Here is a 17,146-nt window from a genome sequence, read left to right as displayed (position 1 = left end):
AAGTCAGAAAAAATGGCAATAGCAATATAAATACAGAAACTTCAATGGAATAAAACACTTACTCGTGTCCTTTAGTTCTGATACTTTTTTTTTCCCCCCCTGATACTTTTTTTAAAGCCCACCTTCTGAAACATTGCTATTCTCTAGGATCATAGAAATCATAGAAGAGGGCCAGGTCCCTGAACAAGGTTAACATGTTTTCCTGCTTCATTCCCAAGAGCCTAGAGCTAGAGACAGCCTCAAAAATGCTTCAGTGGATGAATGGCTGTCTAAAAACAAACAAAAACAGATGGCCATTTGCTTAATTATAAGCACCTCCAGAAACCAAGAATTTGAATTGAACATAAGCAAGAATAAACTCTTAAATACTTGATGGAAAATATTTTTTAACAAAATCATGAATGCCATCAAAGACTATATATTTTTATTGTTAACTTCAACCAATATGTTTCTGTACTCATTAAACCAAATCTATCATAAAACCCACTGAACCAAATCTAATACAGTTCTCATGTAAAAACTAGACCAGAGTGAAGTAAAATCCAATCACATTTTCAGTGAGTTGTAATTCTGGCAAGATCAAAAGAGAACTACTCACCCCTGCCCATCATTGTACCTAAAAGTCCCATAGTCAAATGGCTCCTCTGCCCTGTGAACCCTTTTCCATGAGCTGGCATGTGAATTACTACTGTCATAAGAGGTCCACCTCAGGCCACCACAATGGCAGTGTAGTTGGGAAAAGAAGGGGCAGAGGATCCCTATTTCAAGACGTCCCAACCCAGCCAGACTGCATAAAACCACATACCAATGACCTCACAGAGATTCCATCTGGAGTTAAATAGTCAAAAACTTGTGTCCAATCCAAAGTATTTTCCATGTTTATAGAAGAATCAGCCACAGGGTCCATTTTTAGGACATGAGCCATTTTCTTAAGCAGGTGTTCTTAGTTCTCTCTTTATTGGCAAAGTACCTTCTATTTATTTTTTTAAATATATTCAGAGAAAATTACTATTCATTCCTTTCTTTACCAAACATGCCCTAATAGTATAAGGAACAAAGAATGCTCTTTGTTCTAATACAATGGCAGTAGTCAAAATAGCACAGTCTATTTTGAACAGTCTCTAACGTAAACTAGTAAGAGAACAAAAATAGTTCATTTAGTCTCCTCACTGAAATAAAATTTTTTCTTCAAATCATACACAAATCACAAAATTCAGTGAGACAGTTCATCCTCAGATAAACCCAAGGATATCTTGCCACTTAAAAATAATCAGACACAGTAAATAGTATTTCTTGAAAATAAAATTGTCACTCCAAAAGCAAGACCCTTCCAAACATGTCATAACAAGATCATTGTTGGCAAGCTTGGGATTGAAAATTATTTTACTAAAATACCCTGGGTAGGAGAAATTCCTTATATGACATTACATGTTAATGGATCACAAAAATATTTTCTCATAAATCATCCTGTCTCTTCACATTCATTACCAGTTACTTAATATCTGCTCTAATCTATTTTCCATCAAAGCCCAAAAGACCTTTTTAAAACTTAAAAGACTCAAAATGAAAGCCCGAGTCATCCATCTGGCAGTTTTTTTGTAGGGTTCTCACGTTCTCACCCTTTGTGCTGTGAGAGATCTTCCCTGACCATCCTCAAAGAAAAGTCTCCTTAAAGAAGCATGGCTTCTTCCTAATACTGATTAACACAACCACTAACCATAATGCTAAGTACAATTTATGTTTTTTTATTGTTTGTATTTATTTAGTTGTCTCTCTTATTCAAGCATGAAACCTGTCTGTCTCCATGCCCAGGATAGTGCATTCGATAGGTAGATGCTTAAAAAGTTATTTCCCAAAATGAAAATGAACAGACGAAGGAATAAATGAATTGCTTCAAACTCTCGAAAAGAATGACACACAGAGCATCTTAGCTTGTGATAAAGGTACCTTTCCAAGCTCGGTGGAGTGAGGTCTGGAGCCAATGACCAAGAAAGAATTCTTGAGACACCTTTGGTGCAAAATGGTGGTTTATTAAAGTATGGGGACAAGACTTATGGGCAGAAAGAGGTGCTGCCCCGGGGCTGTGAGGGGTGACAGGTTATGTACCATGGGGGGCGGTGGGGGGGTAAGGAAAAGGGAGGTTTCAAAAGAACTTTCATATGCTAAAGAGGACCTACAAGATACCGAATACCAGAGGCCTTGCCATCTCCAAGGTCGTTCTGCTTTTTAGCAAGCTATTAAGAATAGTTGGGAGATTCACAGACCTGTACCCCTGGGGATAAAAATATATGTTTATAAAAAATAAGAAAAAAATTTAAAAAATGAAAATGAAAAAAAAAAAAGAATAGTTGGGAGATTCCTAAAAAACGTCACATATGTCCCACCCAGGAGTGGGGGCGGGGTTTGCAAGGTGTCAGCTTTTGCTTTGTCCTCAGTCAACCTTCTGTTCCATCACTACTGCACCACTGAGTGAAGAACTTCAGATAACTTGTTCCCTTTATACTAAGCTTCTAGGGATTCTGCCAGCCTGGAATTAAGAGCACTGAAGAACCAGGTGATGGAGTTTTAGAATATAGGTGAGGTTCAGTGGGGTGGAGTCCTGAGCCAATGACCAAGAAATAATTCCTGAGACATCTTTGGTGCAAAATGGTGGTTTATTAAAGCACAGGGACAGGACCTGTGGGCAGAAAGAGCTGCTGCCCCGGGGCTGTGAGTGGAGGCAGGTTATATACTATGGAGTTGGGAGAGTTAAAGAAAAAGGTAGGTTTCAAAAGAACTTTCATATGCTAAAGAGGACCTACAAGATATAGGAGGCCTTGAGGCTTTGCCATTGTCAAGGTTTTTCCCTCTAGCAAGGTATTCCTAAAGAATGTCACATATGTCGCACCCAGGAGTGGGGATAGGGGAAGGTTGCAGGGTATCAGTCTTTGTGCTCAGCCAGCCTTCAGTTTCCTCATCACAGGGATAAATAACCTGCCCCCTACACACACACTACTGTCACCAGTCGGAAAACCAGAACAGTCTCAGCAGCAAGGGGTAATGTGTACTGACACTCACTACTTGCCTCCACTGAATCCTTCCATCTGGCGGACTAATGAGAAAAGAGAGAGAAAAGGAATAAGGAAGTCTTAGAGAACAAGTTTTGTCAGAGGTCCGGTGTGTAAGGAGCATAATTATTTCTTCCCATATTCTACTGGCCAGGACTCAATCACGTGGTTCCCCCTAACTAAAGGGGAAGCTGGGAAATGTAGTTTATATGTGAGCCAAGAAGGAAAAATAAATAAATTTATAGATATTTTCCTCTGAAGATTGTTGTAGTCAACCCCACAAATCTTCATTCCTAACGGTCCTAATTTCATTTTAATTTTTTTTAAGACATAACTGTTTTTTCATTTTTATATGGTGAATTCTTTGGGGTAAGGGATAGAGATCGCTCCTTTTGTCCATATTTACTATCCTCAGAGACCATGACTGATAATTTCCACTATTTTATTTTTAATTTTCAGAGGTTCCTTATTTTTCTAAATGTTCTCTTTTTATATATATATTTTGGTTTTTTTCATGAATGCTATTCTTCACATATTTTCCAGGAATGTTAATTACAGTTAATTAAATTTTCTTTTCCCTCTACTTGTTTCTATTTCCGACAAGGATCTTTATTCCATTTGTTTGTTTGACCTCAGTCTTTCTTGATAGATAATTCTCCTGATTGTTATTTATTTACTACCCATTCATATGCAAAGTGAGGTAATACTACAAGCTGACATAAACTCAGTGTATATGAGATTGGGGGATGGAGTGAGAAAAGAGAAATTACCTCTCCATGGGTAAAACCATCAACTGACAATGTCTATAGATCTTGGGCTGATCAATGTCCCAGAAACCAGAGAAAATTAACTAATAGTTACAAGCACCTTTTTAAAAGGTTCTAGTGTTGGGTCCATGGTCAAAGGAGCGAGACTGATACAAAGCGAAGGTCAAGCAAAGCTTTATTTTGCACCAAGCATCAAGAATCAAACCGACCGGCCAGGGCCATCGCTTGCAAAGAGGTGAACCTCTCTCTGCCTTACAGACTAGCTTTTAAGGGCAAAGGCCATGTGGTTGGGCCTGGCCATGCACAGGTGGCCAATGAGATTGTAACACACAGAGAAAGCTGCACAATCATGCTAGGTCATACAAAAGTGACCAATTGAATCAACTGAATTACAATTTACCCTATAATAGGTATTTGAACTAGCTTATCACCTTGGTCAGAATTGGCACCCAAAAGGCTCCCAAAGGGTGGGGCCTATACTCCTTGGTAGCTAGGGAGACAGTATGCGCCCCCACTGTTGGATACCTCCACCTGGCCTGATCCACCCTTGTATTTGGGCTTTGTTACTGGGACTGGTTTCTGGGACTTGCTTTTAAGTAAGTCCCCTGGGGGTGGTGGGGACAGGGACAGTTTAAGTTTTACTGTATAAACAACAAAGTCATTCAAAGTCATTGTTTAACCGGATAGATTCGCTCTGGCTAAATAGGCCCTTACACTAGAATTTTCACCATTGGATGATGGTGAAAATGGTAATGCTCACTTAATCCTCCTCTTTCAGTATGGTATTCACACTTTGAACTTGGTGTGCCCAGTTCAGAATCCCTTCGGTTCATCCTCACCTAAGAATAAATCTCCAATGTTAAATTAACACGTGGGAAATCAACTAGATATGTAGCACAAGGAGGGCATCTAGGAACCCAATTGTTTTAACCATTCTCCTTCCTTTGGCCTTTCAGATATCTGCACATTTATAGGTACCTAACACCAAATTCTCAGGGTTTTCATGATGATTCATCCTTTCAGAGATTTTACCCAGGCTCCCATGCCCTCTCTCTCTGGTTGGCCAGGTCAATTACCACTATTCTCTCTGATTTCTAGTTTCAGAAAATTTCTATTGTCTCTTTGTCCTTGTAGGGTCATGCCTTCCTTTCCTTTCTCTTTAATGAACCTGTGAGAGGAGGTAGAGAAAAACATACACATTCTGTCTGCTATGCTGAATTTGAAGACCCAGCATATCATGTTCTTTTTCCCTATTGTTAGATTGTCTGTGTCTTTTAAATCTTTCCATTGTAGCCAACACTGAGCTAGATTGTACAATCCCACACATAATCCCCAATCCAAGCATCTGTGTGAAATTTATCCATCCATAATTAGGGCAATATTGATATGTTTAGAAGTATTCTTTTAGTTGTTTTTTTTGTTTGTTTGTTTTTTGTTTTTCTATTAACCAGCAAGTGTGGTTTTTTGGTGGTACTGTAAATTTTTTTCTCTAGTGGTTTAGAACCCTATACATACTCTTTCTCTTTTTTCAGTACTGCCTTTACATTTTTTTAATAATTCTTTTTTTTTAAGATTTTTATTTATTTATTTGACAGACAGAGATCACAAGTAGGCAAAGAGGCAGGCAGAGAGAGAGAGAGTGAGAAGAGGAAGCAGGCTCCCTGCTGAGCAGAGAGCCTGATGGGTGGCTTGATCCCAGGACTCTGGGATCATGACCTGAGCTGAAGGCAGAGGCTTTAACCCACAGAGCCACCCAGGTGCCCCCTGCCTTTACATTCTTGACAGAACTATTAAAATCTATATTCTTCTATAGTTACATGAAATAAATCAATATTTACATATTTTCCTAAAGAGGAAAAGAAACTTAACACTCAATCATTTTACCAATCCCACAATACATCAGGTCATAAATTATGGGACTTTAGTTCCAGATAGGTTACTATGAATTGTTTTCCATATCATGCATCAAAGATTAATTCTCTGTTTTACTGATTTTGTTTACCTGTCAATTTCTTGTATATCAGATCTTACTCTTTCTTTGATTCATTTTTCAGTTTGCTGTAATATATCCTTGAGTAAATCTTTCAGAGAATGTATGTGGCTGGTAAACTTTCTGGGTTCTAGCAGGTCTTAAATTTTCTTCCTCTTGCTCTTACACTTAAATGTTGTTGGGCTGGGTATGGAATTCTAGGATCAAAAATATTCTAATTCAAGACTTTGATATTTATGTCTCCTTTTATTCTAGTGTCCAAGTGCTGCCAATGACAAATATTTTTGGAGCAGGAATTGTTTTTGTCCATTTGTTTTCTGCTCTGGACACTTTAAGAGTTTTCTTTTCATCTTAGAGATTTTGATAGTAGACACATTAAGATGTATCCAGATATGAGTCTTTTTAAAAAATTCATCCTGTTCAGCACTCAAGAAGATGTGCCATTTTTCAGCATGTCAGATATATTTTCTTCAGATATATTTTCTCCTCTTGTTTTTCTAATCTCTATTATTGTTCTATTAGTTATCTGTCACAACATAACAAACCATGTCGAAACTTCAAGACTTAAAGCACTTCATCATTTCTCATAATTTTGTGGACTAATTGAGTGGTTCTTTTGTTGGCCTTACCTGAGGTCACTCATGCTGTTGCTTTCAGCTGGCGAGTCAGCCCGGGCTGGGCTCAACTGGAACACTCTCTCCATTTGGGCTTCTTCATACCATGGGAGACTCAATGCAGCATTCTAAGAAGACACACATAGAAACTTCAGGGAATCCTAGAGTCTAAATGAAGTCACACAGCACCTCCATCATTTTCTATTGGTCAAAACAAGTGTCAAGAACTACCTAGATTCAAGACTAGGGAAACAGACTCCATATATCAATGAGAGGAGCTGGAAAGAATTTGTGGGCATATTTAATCTCCCATAGTTGCTTTGACTTCTTTGGGACCTCTTACTGGACAGATGTGAGACTCCTGGATCAATTCCCAATGTCTCCAAACTGTTCTCTCATTGGCCTAGAAAATGGGTCTTTGATTCACCCAATCAAAGTACACCCAAGAATGTACTGCAGTAGTGTACATTCATTATTCACTCCTCATGAACAGAGGGACTTGTAACCAGAGTTTTTGAAAAGGTGAGGTACCCTGGCAGGTCTGTGAGTAGTTCTATGTTTTTGTGGATCTTAGAAAACCGAGAAACTGTTACTTCTTTTGGGGGGACGTCAACATTCTCTGTAGTGTAGCCACCTCAATAAATTTGCACATGCTTATTTTTTCAAAGTATATCTTTCTATTGTGTCATCTCTCATCTTCCTGTTAACCACATCATTACGTTGTTGTAACAACCACAAACCTTTCAATACATACAAAATAGTTTTTTATTTGACTTGAAATTCCTTTCTGCCTGTTCTTTCATTTCACGGATGGGAACTAGTAGCAAAATAAAATAATTTAGCTATATTTTCAACTTAAATGGTAGAGGTAAATGGACAAATTACTTTTTTTAAGGTTTTATTTATTTATTATTTTACAGAGATCACAAATAGTCAGAGAGGCAGGCAGAGAAAGAGGGGGAAGCAGGCTCCCTGCTGAGCAGAGAGCCTGATGTGGGACTTGATCCCAAGTCCCTGAGATCATGACCTGAGCCAAAGGTAGAGGCTTAACCACTGAGCCACCCAGGTGCCCCTAAATGGACAAATTATTACTGGTAAGATTAGATCTAACCTCCAAAAGATTTGGGTACTCCCAAATGATCAAGATTTTATCAGCCTTTAATTAATTGTATAACCTTGAACTTGTTTGCATGTCCTAGATTAGTGACTAGCATATAGGGAGGAATTAAGAAAATGCCTTTTGATAAAATGGCAGAGTAAAATTTGTGTTCGTATGCCATCCTTTTAATCATGGTTACCATCATTGAGGACTTACTATGAGAAAGATACCCTCTAAGATTCAAAACATATGCATTCCATTAATTGCCTCCAGAAACCTATGTATTTAACAAGTATTTATTGGCTACTACTATGTGTCCGGCACTTTTCTAGGTTATAAAGATACAGTAAAAATCAAAGCAGACCAAGAGCCTCCTTTCATAATGCCTATATTCTGGTGAGAGAGGTACACATGCATAAAGAAATAAACAAATGAATATGATGTCAAGTAGAGATGGTCTCAGGAGGAAAAAAAAAAAAAAAAACCAAGGTGGGAGGTAGAGTGTGATAGTGGCCACTATCTTAGGTAATAAAAGCCTTTCTGAGGAGTTGATCATTAAACAGAACACTGAATAAATAACTCTGAGATACCATGACCTGAAACTCCAGGTCTCTATGATACAGAAGTGACTCAGATATTTGTGAATGCATCCAAGATCCTTGTATGAATCAGCTCAAGCTGCCATAACAAAATACCAGAGGCTAAGTAGCCTACACAACAGAAATTAATTTTCTCACAGTTCTGGAAGCTGGAAGTCCGTGATTTCAAGGTGCCAGAAAATTTGATTTCTAGTGAGAGCTCCCTTCCTGGCTTTTAGACAGCCACGTTTTTGGTATGTCCCCAAATGGCCTTCCTTTGTATGCATGGAGAGGGAGCAAGATGTCAGAGAGACAGAAAGAATGAGAGAGAGGGAGAGAAAGAAATCTCTCTAGTGTTTCACCTCATAAGGACATTCATCCTATCAGATCAAAGACCATCCTTATGACCGCAATCAGCTACTTCCTTAGAGGCTCCATTTCCTACTATAACCACACCGAGGGGTTAGGTCTTCAACATAATGGATTATGAAGGGACACAAACATTCAGACCATATGAGTCCTACATCTAGAAAGTGACAGAGATGGAATTACAACTCAGGGCCATTTCTCTGCAAAGCTAACACACTATCCATCACGGCACGAGATAGCGCTCCATAAGACAGGATTGCTCTTAGAACCAAGTAGGGCAGTGAATGGGAAAATCCTCTGTAACTATTCATGTACTACAAGAATTACAACAGAATTAATACCTCCGGGAATGTTGCTGTTTCTTACAACATAAACATCTTACAAAGTGCTGTAGTTTCATCTTAGTGGGGCTTACTTGTGTGGTGAGTAATTGTAAAGAACTAAGAGTTAAAGAATCAACACAATATGGGTCCATGGATGGTTCCAACATTAAGCATCTGCCTTCAGCTCGGGTCATGATCTCAGGGTCCTGGGATTGAGCCCCGCATGGCGGGGGCAGGGAAGCCCTGCTCAGTGGGAAGCCTGCTTCACCCTCTCCCACTCTCCCTGCTTGTGTTCCTTCTCTTGCTGTGTCTCTCTCTGTCAAATAAAACAAAAAACAACAACAACAAAAAACTTAATTATAAAGAAGAATCAACACAATAAACGGATGAAGCCACAGAATAAGAAGTGTCCAAACACAGCAACTCTGATAATTGATTACTTTTTTTTTTTTTAATTTCAGAATGCTGACCGTCTACCAAAAGTCATTACAAAGTTGGCTTCTTCCTTCCCTATTTATTTCTTGTCCTCCATTCCAAACCTAATTCTCTGTACTCCTGTCCAAGATGCTGGCTAATGAGAAGCATAATGAAAATACCCAAAGGGGATCTAGATTAACAGAAGAGCTTCAATCTTTCCTTTAAAAAAAAATGTTAATAAGCAAAAGGTTGGCACCAAAGAGGTGACTGAAGCAACAACCTCCCAGGACTGAGAGAAGACACATACTGCCTAGGTAACAACTATCCTCCTTAGAGCTTCTATTTTCAGAAGCTCATCCTAGACAACAGCTTTGTAATATTCTGCAATATGAGCCAATGGAATGTGACCATTTGGGAGAAAGAAGGAATGCCTTTTCAAAAGGAGGCCCTGATGCAGACATTATAGTCTGTTTAACACTGTTAGGATTAGGAGCATCATGCTATGCAAGACACTAAATGAAATCAGAAATTTTTCAAAGTCCCATCTCATTGATAATTAATAGTAGCCAAGGTTCAGCAAAACCACAAGACACAGATTTCTTTTCATCTGTAAAACAAGATAAACAATATAACCCCAGACACATTTCTGGCAATTGGCTTCCCAAAGCAGATATGTTTCTAAATGGGTAACTTTTTTGTTATTTGCATAACTGTATTCCTCTCAGGGATAGAACTTGTGAGTCATGGCCTCCTGGAAAGACGGAGCACTCTGCCGACTCCCTGTGAATCATCTCACAGAGCTGTACGTGAGTGTGGATGTTCATATGATCACCATCAGGTGACGATAAGGAAGCATATCAATGCTCACGGACTGTTTCCAGGATTTTTCTAGCCCAGCATACCTGAAAAACCAAACGGGTGAGTCCCTCTGGGTCATGGCAGTTCCTCAGACAATAACGTTTGGAGAAGAGAGAGAGCTTGGAAATACGAGTCCACAGACACACAGAGGCAGCCTAAACTAAGAATTATTGTCTAGAGAAAGTTCTCTTCAAAAATAAAAGGCACTGAAATCAGTTAGGGAATACAAGTCAGTGGGAGAGAGTTCTTTTTTTATTGAACTGTTTGCTCTTCCAGCAAAATTTTGAGGAAATAAAAGGAGTAAGAGAGAGGAAGAGCACCAAACAGGTCTCGAGAAAGGATCTGACCCACACTGAGGCCTGCTGCTGGGTGCAGGAAGTGTGCATTTTTCAGATAGTCCTTCTGTAAGATTTTAGGTGTTGTGTGTGTGAGGGTGTACACACATGCACACACACAGACACACTTATCACATTGCTTGCGATAAACAGCATAATCAGGAGTTGTACTGTTGAAGGATCTCCCAGGACGGTGGATAGGTTCTGGGTCTAGACTGTCTGATGCAGCCTCCATGCAGCTATGGATCTCATCTTGGGATCCTTCATTATCTTAATTGTATCAGCAAAGACCCTTTTTCCAAATAAGATCACATTCACAGGGTCCAGGCACTGAGACATAGACATTGATTCTGGGGAGCCCATTCGATCCATTCCAGAAACCACACGAGCCTGGGACCCGTGGGAAGACCCACCCAGAACTCCCTCGAGAGGACCTTTTGTGGGAGCATTATTGCCTGGCATTCGCAGCTCAGCTGTCACAGCTCCAGATCTGCTGTGACAAACATGTCCAAGCCTCACGTCTCTGAACTCTCCCGGGTCAATGCTGAGCCCAGCAGTGGCGGGGGGTGGAGGGTGACCCATGCTGGAGATTTTTGCCCAACACGGGCTTTCTCTAAGGAGCAGCTTTTGCTTGCAGACTCCACACTGACCTGGCCCAGATTTTCTCAATGTCATGCTGAAGTCTGACACTCTTCTTATTCAACCCTTCCTTCCCCCTCTCCCTGACTCTCCCTGTTGGTTTCTGCCCTCTTTCCCCTTTAGCCTTCACAACATTTCCCCTAAGAAATCTCCTGTATGTCTAACCCTTCTTGACATCTGCTTCTGGGAAGCACAAGATGGGCACAGTCAAGTACTGGGGATGCTGTGGGAACAAGACAGTCCCTGTCTTCACGGGGCCTAAAATACAAAGGCGGAGGCAGATATACAAGGAACAATTTTTTTCTTACTATTTTGACAAAAGCTACCAGGGAAGTATATGGAGTTCCCTGAGAGAATGTGTTGTGGTCTCTAAGCTGGTCAGGGGATTCCAAATAAGTATCTGCAAGGAAGACATACTTAAGGCGGGACCTGAAGGATAAATAGGTTTCAGAAGAAGATGTAGAAGGGAGTTTTCAGGTCAAAACCAGCAAGATGTGTCAAGACTCTCTAAGAGAAGAGGACCTTTGGACATCTATAAAGGTGCAGGTGGTGTGAATGTGGCAGTGAGAGAAGGGTAGCACGAAGATGAACAATGAGAGGTAAGCAGGGGCCTGGTTACTTTACTTACTCTTAACAGCAGACATGTGAACAGACCAGAAGTCACTATGAATCATGAACAAGATAAATAGTGATAAAATCATACTCTAATGAATAGAAAAATTGCTTCCAGAGGAATGAGAATTAAATTTACCACAAATTTACTAGCAACAGAAGCCAAAAAGCAACCAAAAGGTGTATTCAAAATACAATTTTTTCTTCTGAACAAATAAATTCCTTTTATGTAGAGTCCATACAAACACAGGTACCTTCAAAAGTGCAATGTTACTGGAGAAATAAAAGTTGAATCACACAGAGAACAAATCTTGCCCATATTCCTTCATAAATGAAGGATGTTATCCAAGCTACAATGTTTACACTATCTGATTCCATCAGTAACGACCAACATAGAAACAAAGTGGGAACAAACTGGAGAGATCCCGGGTACTGAAATCCTCTCACCTGCCTCTCTCTGCTATAGTGCTCAGAACAATTTTGTAATCTTGTAGTTGATAGACAGTGTTTTAAAAAAAAAAGTGATGTCCAATGAGGTTCAAGAACTTTCAGGAAGCCTTACCAGTATTGTGAAATTTTATATCCCAGTAAACCCTTATTCACAAGTTAGAACAAAATAAAAGCCTATCTAGTTATAAAAGCATAGTTCAGATGCCCAAAGACCCTCATTAAAAAAAAAAAAAAAAAAAAAAAATGGTAAAAAAAAAAAAATACACTAAGTCAAGAAGAGAGAGGAACCCAAGGAAAACACAGGACAAGTCCAGAAGAGTCACAATATATTGTTAAATTTAGTAATCTGATGACGGCAAAAAAAAAAAAAAAGCATGTTTTTTAAAAACACATTCTAAATAACAATCACAAATAAGAAATGTTTAAGGGGAAGGTAAAGAATCTTAGGTTTTGTGGTGGCCAAGAGGAGGAAGTAATATCAAATAACTTTTCACATTATTAAAAAATATCTTTAAAAATTGACAGTGGGGCGCCTGGGTGGCTCAGTGGGTTAAAGCCGCTGCCTTCGGCTCAGGTCATGGTCTCAGGGTCCTGGGATCGAGTCCCACATCGGGCTCTCTGCTCAGCAGGGAGCCTGCTTCCTCCTCTCTCTCTCTCTCTCTCTCTCTCTCTCTCTCTGCCTGCCCTCCGTCTACTTGTGATCTCTCTCTGTCAAATAAATAAATAAAATCTTTAAAAAAAAAATTGACAGTGTAAAATATAATCAATACAGAGCTTTCAAACCAGCAGCAGAATAACAAACACATTTTGAGGACTTTCTGTATACTAGCCACTGCCGAAGGGCTCCATGCCATCCTTACAACCTGCCGTGAGAGGACCCGTCCTAGTCAGCATTTCTCTCCGATAGGCAGCCAAGGGTACAGAGAAGTGACAGACCCGAGGTCGTATTGCTAAAAAGTGGGGAAGCCAGAACTCAGTGCCAGAGAGTGCTTTTGATGTGGGACACAGAGGCAGAAGAATAATTATTAAATTTCCTTACCTACTGACAAGCCCTTAAAACAGGCAAAGTGACGTCCACCTTAAGACTTTGCTAAAGGCAAAGGACAATTTTAGCCTGACCAACCCCCTACCCCCAACCAGTAAAGTAAGTCTACTTTAACAATTCCCTTAGGAAACTTTACCTCTAAACCTCGAAGGTAGTGTCGACAATCATTACCAAGCATATGGCCCACTGATATATATCTAAAGGGTCTCACAAGAAGGTTTTATTACTGGTAATGGTAACCTTTTTCCCAGAAATAGCTAGCCCCTCAAGGTCCTAGAAACCTTGCTTCTAAAATTCCTTAAAGACTTACATCATCCCTAATCCCCTCCCGAACTTACTAGTATCTAATAGACCACTCCTCACATCCCCGGGGCAGCAGCTCTTCCTGCCCACGGGTCCTGTCCCTGTGCTCTAACAGACCACCATTTTGCATCAAAGATGTCTCAAGAATTCTTTTTTGGTCATCGGCTCCGAACCCCACCCCACCGAACCTCACCTATGTTCTAGAACTTTATCACTTTCAGAGACTGTGTTCCTTTCTATAGTACGATATAAAGGTGATTTTATGAAGCCATCTGATGACAGAGGTAAAGGAAGAAAAGGAAGCCAAGGGAAAAAGAATTGCAAAGAGAGAATTAAGTAGAAATGAGTCCAAACACATCAATAATTTGGGTTTCATAAATTTATCATTTGGAAAAATCATCTGAAGCCACCTGCTCTCCCCCTTTACCCCTTTACCTGCCTGACTTTCTAGTACTTTCTCCCATATCCTATCCGTTCAGATGGCTCTGGGCTCTGTGACACCAGCACACATGACAAGAATACGGTTGCCTCATTGCCTGTGTTCCTTCCACTCACTATGCCAGACACGCGGCTTCCTCGTCAGTGTTCTCCCTCCCTTCCTCGGATCACCTTCACAGGGACACCTTTCCTAGCTGCTCAGCTTTTAAAATGAATTTAAAATCGAATTCTCACTGCCCTCACCTGGCATTCTGTGTGCCTTCTCCCGGCTCTATTTTTCTCCATAGCTACACCCCTTCTCATATGCTTTACATTTTTCCTATATATTGTGCTTCTTTGCTCTCCATCTGATTAGAATATAAATTCCACTCAGGTAGGGAGTTTTTGTCTGTCTTGTGTTTTAGTAAAAGCCCAGTACTTTGCACAGGGCTTGGCACATGATAAGAAGTAAATATTTCTTGACAGGAATGCATGTGATGATAACAATAGAAATGACAAAACATTCAGAGCTACATGATAATGCAAGTATTGCATAATAAAACAAATCCAAGACTCCAATGGATCAAACTAAGAAACCCCATGGAAGTACTTAAAAGGAGATCTGAATAAATGTCATAATAAAGACTTAATGCAGAAAAGATGTTGATTCTTCCCAAATGACCCATAAGTGACAAGAAGGATTTTCAGAAAGTAAAAATATAATGGCTCAGCAGAAAGGAATAACTTGTTGATGGTGACACAAGTATGAAGCTTACATAAAGCTTGCAAACCTTGCAGCAGACCAGGCTCTCTTCCCTACCCCTTCCTCCGCCTACCCATCTCCCTCCTTGCCTGAGAAGCCCTCTCCCCGCAGGGCTGATGCTGGAAAACAAAAAGAAGGACCAACCAGCAATATTCGATTTTAACATTTGATGTTATTCAACTACATTTATTTGAAATTGACTCATTTCAAAGTACTTGTTGTAAATTCATTTACTCTTCACAGTTATTCATGGAGATAACTGTACTTCTGTTTCCTTTACAGGTACAGATACAAGCTCAGAAAAAAAGGAGTGGCTTGGTCTTGCAGTCAAAGTTTATCCAGTAAAGATCTTTACAGGTTATCTTGCCTGGAGGCATAAACTTGGGACTCAGCAAACGTTCATTAACTAAGCAAGTTGATCTTGGAGAGCTGTATTACTTTTCTGATCCTAAGTTTCTGGTGAGAAAAAGGAAGGACTCTGTTTCCACACATTTAAAACTGAGAGAATTTACTCATTCTCTCTAGCGCGTTTTGTTGGGGCCGCACAGTATATTTGAAAAGTTGAATTAGTTGTCTAGCTTTAAAAATGTGGAGATCTCATATAAAATCTGGGTTCTCAGCTTTTTGGGGAATCCAAAGCACTGCATTCCTTCATGGCAACAAATGTCTGGAGGTGAGTAGTTGCTGAAATTGGCATCCTCATCCATTGACTTTACCGCCTCTCTGTGTAAGGCATTTGATTTATAATTTCTGTGATGCCCATAATTTGTGAATAAGATTTAATAATGAATTAGTGACAGAGCAGAAGTTAGGACTTTAGGACCCATGATCTTCCCCATCAATTATATCAGTGCAAATTCTTTGCGCACATGCCAGTCTCAGGGAAATGCTGAAATTCTTTCGCCAATTAGAGACTCACCAGAGGTCCGCAGTCACCTATCAGAAGGTGGTTGTTCCTTCCCATGCCTGTCTCCACAGCAGTCTCCTCATGCTCACAAAGCCAGCCAATGCAAGATCATCTTACATCAGGTTGCACAGAGGCAGCTAATCTCTTTCATGTGAGTTGACCTAGGGCATCTTTAAACATCTCTCTCCACAGACTTAGCATTTCATGCATGCTGTACCCATCAAAAACTTCTCATCTCCTCCTTCCTTTCCACATGGCTGCTCTGGCACTGTGTGGTACTCAAATGTCAAAACAATGGCGAGATGGCAGACTGTCAAATAGGCTCCTGAGTCTGGGCTCATTGCAACACCAGATGCTTCCCGTCACCTGGGAAATCACTCTGACAATGGCTACATATCAAGTTCAAGGTCAGAGTGAATTCTCAGCAGATCGTGCAAAAGTCAAATTTCTCAGCAGCTGTTTAAATAATTTAAAACAGCAGGATATATGCCTGCCTGAAAGCAAGACGTAAGATTTCACGTAAGTGACATTTTTCTCTTATGTTTTAGAGGGGAAGGCAATCAGGTGTTTCTACCTAGGACGTGTGGTCTAGTGGTAATGATGCAGTTAAATCCCAGAGTTCTAATCTGACCTTGCTCATCCTCTATCACTGACTAAAACTGAAGGTTCTGACACATTAAGGAAGCCACATCAGCCCTACACACCATATTCTAGCAAGGCATGATTTTATGTCCAGAAAAAAGACAGGCTGGGTCGTCATTTATTCAAGGAGGATCGAAGGAAGTACCAACTCTGTTGTCTGGAAAGTAGACATCCTAATGCAGCTCATCTGCTTTCTTAAACTTTTTCCTTAGATGTAGGAAAAGCCAAAGATCTACTGCATTCCCACCATGTGCACTCATGCTGGAGGGGAGTGGTTTATCAGCTGATGTAGAAGATGAGGGAATTCACTACGTGGAAATCTGGGGAGAAGCACCATCAATCCCAGGGACAGCTAAGACCAGGGTCCTAAGGCAAAAATGTGTCTGGAGTGTTTAGGGAACGTAGAAGGCCCATGTGACTGGGGTGGAATGGAGTGTTGGAGCAAGGGGAGTGGCAGATGAAATGAGAGCAGAACCAAAAACCAGAGGGCTAAGACTTTGAGCATCACTGTAGGAATTTGCCCTTTACTCCCACTGCTCTGGAGGATGACTGGAAGCTACTGTGCAGAAGACAGACTAATACCAAGTGCATTTAAGTATGTCTGAACTTACTCAGGTGTGCAAATCCACGTTTTCAAATAACTTTATAAATCTGAACACAAACCAAGTATTTCCAATGAAAATTTAGTGTCTGAATTATGATGGGCTGTAAGTGTAAAATGTACACTGGATTTTTAAAGACTTAGCAAGAGCATTAATCATGTAAAAAATATCTCACTGGCAATTTTAATATTTATTTGCATTTGAAATGTAACTATTCTAGATCTATTGTGTTCAATAAAATATATTAACCTTAATTTAATCTGTTTCTTTTTCTTCTTAAATGTGCTACCAGAAGCTTTGTAATTGCTCCCAGGAAGCTTCTTATAACATAATTTACCAAGTCTACTGCAGGAGAGTGTGCAACAGGTG

The 17,146-nt window shown here is 40.0% G+C and overlaps 1 long non-coding RNA gene across 1 annotated transcript in view; it reads right to left on the bottom strand.

The window, feature by feature from the left end:
• LOC116597376 overlaps positions 1 to 13,611 on the bottom strand; it is a 40,477-nt gene extending 26,866 nt beyond the window's left edge. The window contains exons 1-3 of the long non-coding RNA XR_004288577.1: positions 13,478 to 13,611; positions 9,341 to 9,342; positions 6,434 to 6,546 (exon numbers count right to left, since the gene is read on the bottom strand). This is a non-coding gene — a long non-coding RNA (uncharacterized LOC116597376). The remainder of the gene's footprint in view (positions 1 to 6,433; positions 6,547 to 9,340; positions 9,343 to 13,477) is intronic.
• Between the last annotated feature and the right edge of the window lie 3,535 nt (positions 13,612 to 17,146).

The sequence above is a fragment of the Mustela erminea genome, chromosome 8 (genome assembly GCF_009829155.1).
Source record: "Mustela erminea isolate mMusErm1 chromosome 8, mMusErm1.Pri, whole genome shotgun sequence".
Lineage (NCBI taxonomy): Eukaryota > Metazoa > Chordata > Mammalia > Carnivora > Mustelidae > Mustela > Mustela erminea.
This window is presented reverse-complemented; position numbering and strand designations above follow the sequence as displayed.